Here is an 8,349-nt window from a genome sequence, read left to right on the forward strand (position 1 = left end):
GGACCTAACCAGGACAGCTGAACTGAACCAGACTCAAAAGATCTTTAGGTTAAGAGTCGAATTCTTAACATTTCGTGTCCTCGATTGGATTCGAAGCTACATCTTAGTTCTGTGTGGTCTAGTGTCATGTTTATTCAGCACACCTCCAAATGATTTCTACGAATGACGTCAAACAGTGAGTGAAGTTTGTTGATTCCGATACTAAGAACTCAGCCCATAGCAGACGGAACAAATCGGAGGTGCTGAGTAACGTGAGCTGCGTGGATAAAGAATGAAAAATCTAGGATATATCCATTTCAGAAAAAAATACCTTAAAATTTGCTTCGAGTTAACCATCCGATACAAGACCGAACTTTTCGACTGATAGTTGTCAGTACTTTATCGTCAGTGCAAACTGAGCAACGTGGCGCAGTAGTCATGATTCTCTGTCCCATCTTTGATCAATTATCAGTGTGTGCCCCGTCCTTAATGATGTCGTCGTCAACAGGACGTTAAACATGAATCTGCCTTCGACCCTGTCAAATCTATACTACTCACATCTTATAATTAAATCCAAAGACAACATTGGAAATGCAGACAATGTTGCATTCAATGAAGCTATTAAAACGACTCCGAAATCAGCTCCATCTACATTTTTCTGGACTAAGGATAGTTTTCATTAATAACCATTTGAGTAGAATGAGACTGGACTCGGGCAAGTGGTTTTGCGCGAAACACAAAAAATGGTTCAAATGGCTCTGAGCACTATGGGACACAACTGCTGAGGTCATTAGTCTCCTAGAACTTAGAACTAGTTAAACCTAACTAACCTAAGGACATCACAAACATCCACGCCCGAGGCAGGATTCGAACCTGCGACCGTAGCGGTCTTGCGGTTCCAGACTGCAGCGCCTTTAACCGCACGGCCACTTCGGCCGGCCGCGAAACACAGCAGTGACATATACTGGTCAATCAAAACATTGTGACCACTACCCACCACGAAGTTGGATGCTGCCTGGTGGCTTTGCGGGCACGTGACGCGCTAACAAAAGCGTGTAAGCGGAGCAGACACGGACGGGGTATCACCCTAGCGAAGATATGGGCTGCAAATGGGTATATCCATTGAGATAAGCGACTTTGTCAACCGACAGATTATTATTACGCAAAGTCTGTGAATGAGTACCTCGAAAACGGCGAAGCTGGTCGAATGTTCACGCGCCACTCTCATAGGTATCTACGGAAAGACGTAGAAGTACAGTGAAACAACCACTATGTGGTTAATGGTTGGACGTCCAGACCATTCTCAGAACTTGGAGTTCGGAGGCTTGTCTACTCTGTCAAGTAGGGTAGATGGTGATCTGAGGCATCTCTGCCGTAACAGCACAACGCTGGTGAACGCACAAGTGTTTCGGAGCACACCGTTCATTTTACGTTATTGAATATGGAGCTCCGCAGCGGACCACCCCTACGTGTTCACATATTGACCCAACGACATCGTCAATTACGATTACAGTGGGCACGGGTCCGTTGGGACTCGACCGTCGATCAATGGAAATGTGTCGGCTCTTCGGGTGAACCACATTTTTGCTACACTAGGTGGATGGTCGTCTGCACAAACGCCATCATCGAGTGAACGGCGGCTCGAAACTTTCAGCGCACTGTGGACGCAGGCTAGTGGGAGCAGTTATATGCTATGGGAGACATTCTCCTGCACATGCATGGTACCTGTGGCAGTAACTGAAGAAACACTGACTGCTACGAACCCTTCATGCTTGATGTCTTCCCCGACGGCGATGTTATCTTTCAGCAATATAATGTACCGTTTCTCTGAGCCAGAATCGTACTACAGTGGTTTGAAGAGCATAGTGAGCTCAAGTTGATGTCTCGGTGACTGATCTCGCCTGATGTTAATCCTATGGAACCCGTCTGGGTCGCTATCGGGCGCCATCGCGGCGTACGCAAATCACTGGCCCGTTATTTACGCGAATTATGACCTGTTCGTAGACATCTAACACCACGTACCTCCACAAACCTACCATTAAATTCTCGTATCCCTGATACGCAGAATTTGTGATGTATTTCGTTCCAAAGACGGACAAACTAGCTGTCTAACAGGTGGTAATATCGTTTCGGCACATCACAGTATATAGTATCGATGGATTACTTCGCAAGAGGAAACTTCCGTAGCCTGTATGTTCTTCGCCTTATCACACGAAAAAGTCAAATAATCAGCCATATTTAGCTTCTCTGCGTCAGCGATCCTTCATGAGAGACCGCTGACTTCGGCGTTGACGTCGCCATGAGCCGGTTATCTAATCAGGTTTGAGGCAGGCGCTCGGTGACCACGCAGGTAAATATTTACTCTCTCGCGCCATATTGACAAGCAGCCGTGTGTCACTCCTTCTAGCAAGGACGTAAAGTCGCACTTGGATGTAATACTAAAAGGAGAAATAGGTCACTAACAGCTGAATGAACCACTTTAACTATCGAGTGCCTTTCATCAAACAGATTGTTCTTTAAAAAAATATAGCATTTTTCAGAACTCGAGGCCCCTTATATCAGTGGTCTTCAAGCTTTCTTGCTTAAGAGCGAACACTGGAATTGTGGGGTGACTCCTAGGGCCGTATGTAACGATATTATTAACTGGTAACCTACATAAATCAGTATGTTATGAGTCCCCAACAGACTAGCTATGAGAGGGCGCGGTATGTTGACCAACGGACCGTAATTGCTGATCGTTAAACGGCGAAACCATTCGGATCACTTCGTGTCGACTGTTCTTGTTTCAGATTGCCGTCATCCTCTGCAACCCCAAACATGAGACATGAATCAGACATCACAGTCACATGAATCACGATCTCTGTAACTCGCATTCATGAACCCATGTTACTTCCGTGTCAAAATTTATACCGTAGCAGCTGATCGGTACGAGTCGTGCACGCCCGTGAGTTGTCAGTACTCGTAGACACACAATAAAACATCCCCCCTCTCACATCCTCTAAGCCCGCAGTGGCCATGCTATTTACCCGTCTGCCCCTGTGGTAAGCGGCCAACTTCACTTAGCTTACGGTTCATCGTTTTGCACGGTCGCATGAAGAATCTTCGTTTCCTCAAACTTCCGTTGTTTCTTCTAATCATACTTGCTACAGTTATGATCCATTCCAAATGTTATAACCACATGGTTTAATTTTCTCTTCCTTTTGTATGATATTTTTATGTAAGATGTGATGACTAGCTCGGAGCGTACATTGCTTCGGGTAGAGCGAATTGGCCGGCCGCTGTGGCCGAGCGGTTCTAGGCGCTTGAGTCCGGAATCCCGCTGCTGCTACGGTCGCAGGTTCGAATCCTGCCTCGGGCATGGCTGTGTGTGATGTCCTTAGGTTTAAGTAGTTCTAAGTCTAGGGGACTGATGACCTCAGATGTTAAGTCCCGTAGTGCTTAGAGCCATTTGAACCATTTGAGAGCGAATTGGAGCGATGGCGAAACAGTGGACTTGCTTTTCATGAGCAGCGGAGTTCAGCTCTTCGTCCTAGCATCCAGTCTTATGGTTCCTGTGGTTTGAATGAATTACTCAACGCAGATGCGGAATAATTCCTTCGAAAAGGACGTGGTCGATTTCATCTACAGTCCGAGAGTGTGCTCCGTCTCTCAATGAATCGAAATCGATGCAGGGTTAAAACCTTTCTCTTTTGTTCGTAATTTATAGTAATTAACATTCAGGAGTATCACAATGGTCCTCACGCCTTGTTTGTACGATGTACGTGCTGAAACAATCAGTAAGTATTCAAGCTGTAGTGTGTTAGTGACAATGCTAAAAATAGGACGCAAGTTTAGAAAAGTGATGCTTTGTCGAAGTGTAGAGGATTATGCTTTCAAATACTGTTGATAAGAAGGGTAACAGGAAGAGGAAAGTACGACTAACACGTAGTTCCTAAAGGAAACAGAGGGGAGGAAAACTTGAGTTTAGCGACTCTTCGATGTCGAGACCAGTGGAGACGAAGCACTTTCTCGGATAGCAGAAAGACTAAGGAAGGAAAAGGCCATGCTCTAACAGGAGGAACCATCTCGGCATTCTCTGAAATGAATCAGAGAAACTATTGAAATTCTGATGGTTGTGTAGTCTTTGAACTCCGTCCCTCATGAATCCTGAGTAAGAGTCCACCGTGTGAATCATAGCTCGAGAGACTGAAGAAGATTAAAAACTAAGTAGAATTCCGGTTCATTCATCCTTGTAGCCTTTTTTAAAATTATAGTAAAGAAACGTTTAATTAAGTGAAGACTATGGTACGTTCTTAGTTATTAAGTGATTTAAGTAAGTAAGGATGTCCATTTAATATATTACTGTCGCTGGCAACTACACAGTAGTTACTGGACGTTGTATACGTGTCACGAAATGTTAGCTGAATAGGCTAACTGCGAGAAATTGCAGCATCACTTGATGGAGGGCATCACTTTACGAACTACATCTCTCGCCTTGGGTCATTAGAGCATCTTATTGGTGTGTTGGTAGCGTACGTTACCATTGGCATTTCTTTATTTTCACTATTATTTTGACGAAAATATTTTGAGCTGAAAAGAATATTCTGTAGAGAAAATCAATTGTGCTGCATGTACGTGAAACTGAAGTTTCGCAGACTGTCAAAAAAGTTACAGAACTGGAATAGCTCACCATTTCTCACTGAAATAGAGTGAAGCTTCTTTGCTCCAAGAGCACACTTCAGATGTAACAGAAAAAATTATATAGTTGCAGTGAGTCAAAGATAACGTCCTTCCCGCACGTGTGCGTGAGGTGACGATGACGTAGCAGTCCTCAAAATGTGTGGACAACTGAGAAGCACTGGAGTTAAGAATCTTTCTGCGTGAGCCAGCAGGAAAAAAAAAGAAAAAAAAAACAGCAGAAGGACCACGCACCGCGACAGTGCTGACAAAAATATTTGCTGCACGGGACTCTTAAGCTCCTAAAGCGCCACCCATATTGTACCTAGAGATTTGTTATACGAGGCTGAGTAAAACAAAAATCTTAAATATTTTTAAATATTATTTATTGTGCAGAAGTGGTGCAAAGCTGTATCACTTTTCAACATAATCTCCTCCAGGCTCAATGCAAGTCCTTCAGCGCTTACAGAGTGCATAAATTCCATAGAAAAAAATTCTTTTGGTAGTCCACGCAACCACTCATGCAGCGCGTGGCGTACCTCTTCATCAGAACGGAACTTCTTTCCTCCCATTGAATCTTTGAGTGGTCCAAACGCATGGGAATCACTTCGGGCAAGGTCTGATGAGTATGGTGTTTGAGGAGGACACTCAAAATGCAGGTCTGTGATTGTTGCAACTGTTGTACGGGCAGTGTGGGGCCTTGCATTGTCATGTTGCAAAATGACACCTTCTGACAGCAATCCACGTCGCTTTGATTTAATTGCAGTCCGCAGATGATTTTTTAGGAGATCTGTGTATGATGCATTGGTAACAGTGGTCCCTCTAGGCATGTAATGCTCCAAAATGACACCTTTTTCGTCCCAAAAGAGAGACAGCATAACCTTCCCTGCTGATGGTTCTGCTCGAAACTTCTTTGGTTTTTGTGATGAGGAATGGCGCCATTCCTTGCTCGCTCTCTTCGTTTCTAGTTAGTGGAAGTGAACCAAGGTTTCGTCCCCAGTAACGATTCTTGCAAGGAAGCCATCACCTTCTCATTCAAAGCGCCGAAGAAGTTCTTCACAAGCATCAACACGTCGTTTTCTTATTTCAGGAGTCAGCTGCCGTGGCACCCACCTTGCAGACACTTTGTGAAACTGGAGCACATCATGCACAATGTGGTGTGCTGACCCATGACTAATCTGTTAACATGCTACAATGTCATTCAGTGTCACACTACAGTTTTCCTTCACTATGGCTTCAACTACTGCAATGTTCTATGGAGTCACAACTCTTTGTGCCTGACCTGGACGAGGAGCATCTTCCACTGAAGTCACACCATTTGCGAGCTTCCTACTCCATTGGTAGAGTTGCTGCTGTGACAAACACGCATTACCGCACTGAACCTCCATTCGTCGATGAATTTCAATAGGTTTCACACCTTCACTACGCAAAAACCGAATAACAGAACGCTGTTCTTCCCTGGTGCAAGTCGCAAGCGGGGCGACCATGTTTACACTGATAGTGCGACGGTATGTGTGCATCTGCACTATGCTGCCACCTACAGGCCATTCTGTCATTCTTCATGCTGTTTGTAGCACGCTTACCACCTTACAGGATAACGGCGCGAAATTTCGATTTGTTACTACAAATTTAAGGTTTTCATTTGACTCACCCTCGTATTTAAAGATTTGTTTTAACACTGTGTGACAATAGCTAGGGAACAGCCGGCTATGCTATTACGGGCGTATTGTAGCTATTTACCTGCGTTATAAGCCTGTTAGTCAGCACTGACTAGCTAGTCTGTCACAGCGCCACGTTGAACTGGACAGTCGCAGCTCACTTATCAGGGAAAATCTGCTGCAGCCACTCTACAGATCACGTCCCATGGCCCGTCGGTAGTGCAAGCAGTCAGTATTAAAGAGAAACTGTTAACTACAGTGAATAATTCGGTTGCAAGCCATCATACAAGCGATCACATTTGTAGAAGTGCAGTTAAGTAATTTTAGGCGAGGAAAAAAACTGCTGCGAATGTGATGGAAATGACGAGAGGAATGACTTCGTAATTCAAATAAGATACTGTTTGCAGAGGAACAGCGCTGGATGTGTATCGTATAAAGTCTGACAAGTGTATTACAGCTAGACAATTGCCTTAAATGATCCAAATGTTGGAAGACAAAAGGTCCGCTTATCCTGCAGAAATTGATCGACATTTTGCGATGGTATCAGACAGCCGGATTTCATCCAGAGACGCATCCCGACTGCGCAGCGTCGCACAGCGGAAGTCTCATTGCTTCCAATCAGCGGCGTGGCATATTGCAGCAAAGTACTGCACGATGCGCTGGCGGCCGACAGCAGTGAGATGGCGTGAATATGCCAGGCGATTCCTGGTGAAGTATTATGGTGTGGTGAACACGCGGAACATGGTTACATGTCCAAAACACAAGATCACCTCCGCACGCCTCTGCAGTTTATTCAAGCAATGCAGGTTGCCACTAGCGACTTATCTGGGAAAATAATGAAATTTAATTTTTTTGTACCTCCGTTTCCAAACTTTTTTGACTGTAAAGCAGTGAATTTCAAGATTAAACATATTAAAATTACGCATCATGTGCCACTGCCAAGTAACATAGCTTGATGAAATTTGGATCATACGTGGAAAGAGCTGCTGGGGTGTAGTATAAAAGTTAACTGAGAGAAATACGCAATGAGACGAACATAAATGACACTTTTATCCAAAGACAACAATTATGCTGAAGTCATCGCGATTTATGATGATCCTTGGACGTAACAAAAGTCGGGATATGGTTCGTATAGGGTGTGTGATCACTATGGACGGTAATGCGTACCCTGCAAAGTGCTTACATGCTGACCACAAGATTGTTAAAGAGTTAGTATGGTCGGGCGTACCATTCCTTCAACAGAGCCGTTGACAACTCCTGGATGGTCATTGGTGCATGTGCAAATGTTTCAATACGTCTTCCCATCGGATCCCTTACGTTTTCGGTGGGATTTAAGTCGGGGGAATGGACAGGCCGGTCCATTCGCCGTACATGCTTTCGTTCCACCTGCGCTATTCGATGCAGTGGCGCAGTGTCATTTATAAGAAATAAGTTAAGGCGCTATACACCTGTGAATAGATGCCCAATAACTGTAGCCGCTGAGTGTACCGCGTCGAAACATTGGTCGGTCAGTTCGCCCGAGAAACACTATGCCTCCCCACATCATAACACCTCTACCACTGAGCGGTCATGTTCGACGATGTTCCTCGGTGCATTATGTGTTCCAACCTCTCGCCGTGAAGGAGTACATACAGAATCACCACTCACAAGGGGACCTTCCATACCGTAAATCACAGATTTTGATGCGCCTCAAATACGTTGTAGAGGCACTTACCCTGAGTACCTAGCTATCTGGTCTTTTAGCGACAGGCCTTAGTTTTTGAGAAAATCGATTTTGAAGTTCACTGCGCGCTTTGTGTACCCGTAACGTTACACATATTCCCAGGAAGTCAGCGTAGCGCAGCGGTAAAGGTTACCGGCTACGGCACCCAAGGTACTTTGTTCAAATCCTGCGCGTGTACTTTTCTCAAAATTGACCGAATTTTTCAATTTTATTTCAAAGAATACCAACAAACAGTGTAATGTGTGCGAAATTATAAAGATATAGTCAGTTATTAATTTTTCTCTCATACAATATTACAAAATCTTATTTTTCATCAACCACATTGCTTGATGT

Source organism: Schistocerca piceifrons, chromosome 1, assembly GCF_021461385.2.
Source record: "Schistocerca piceifrons isolate TAMUIC-IGC-003096 chromosome 1, iqSchPice1.1, whole genome shotgun sequence".
NCBI classification, from domain to species: domain Eukaryota; kingdom Metazoa; phylum Arthropoda; class Insecta; order Orthoptera; family Acrididae; genus Schistocerca; species Schistocerca piceifrons.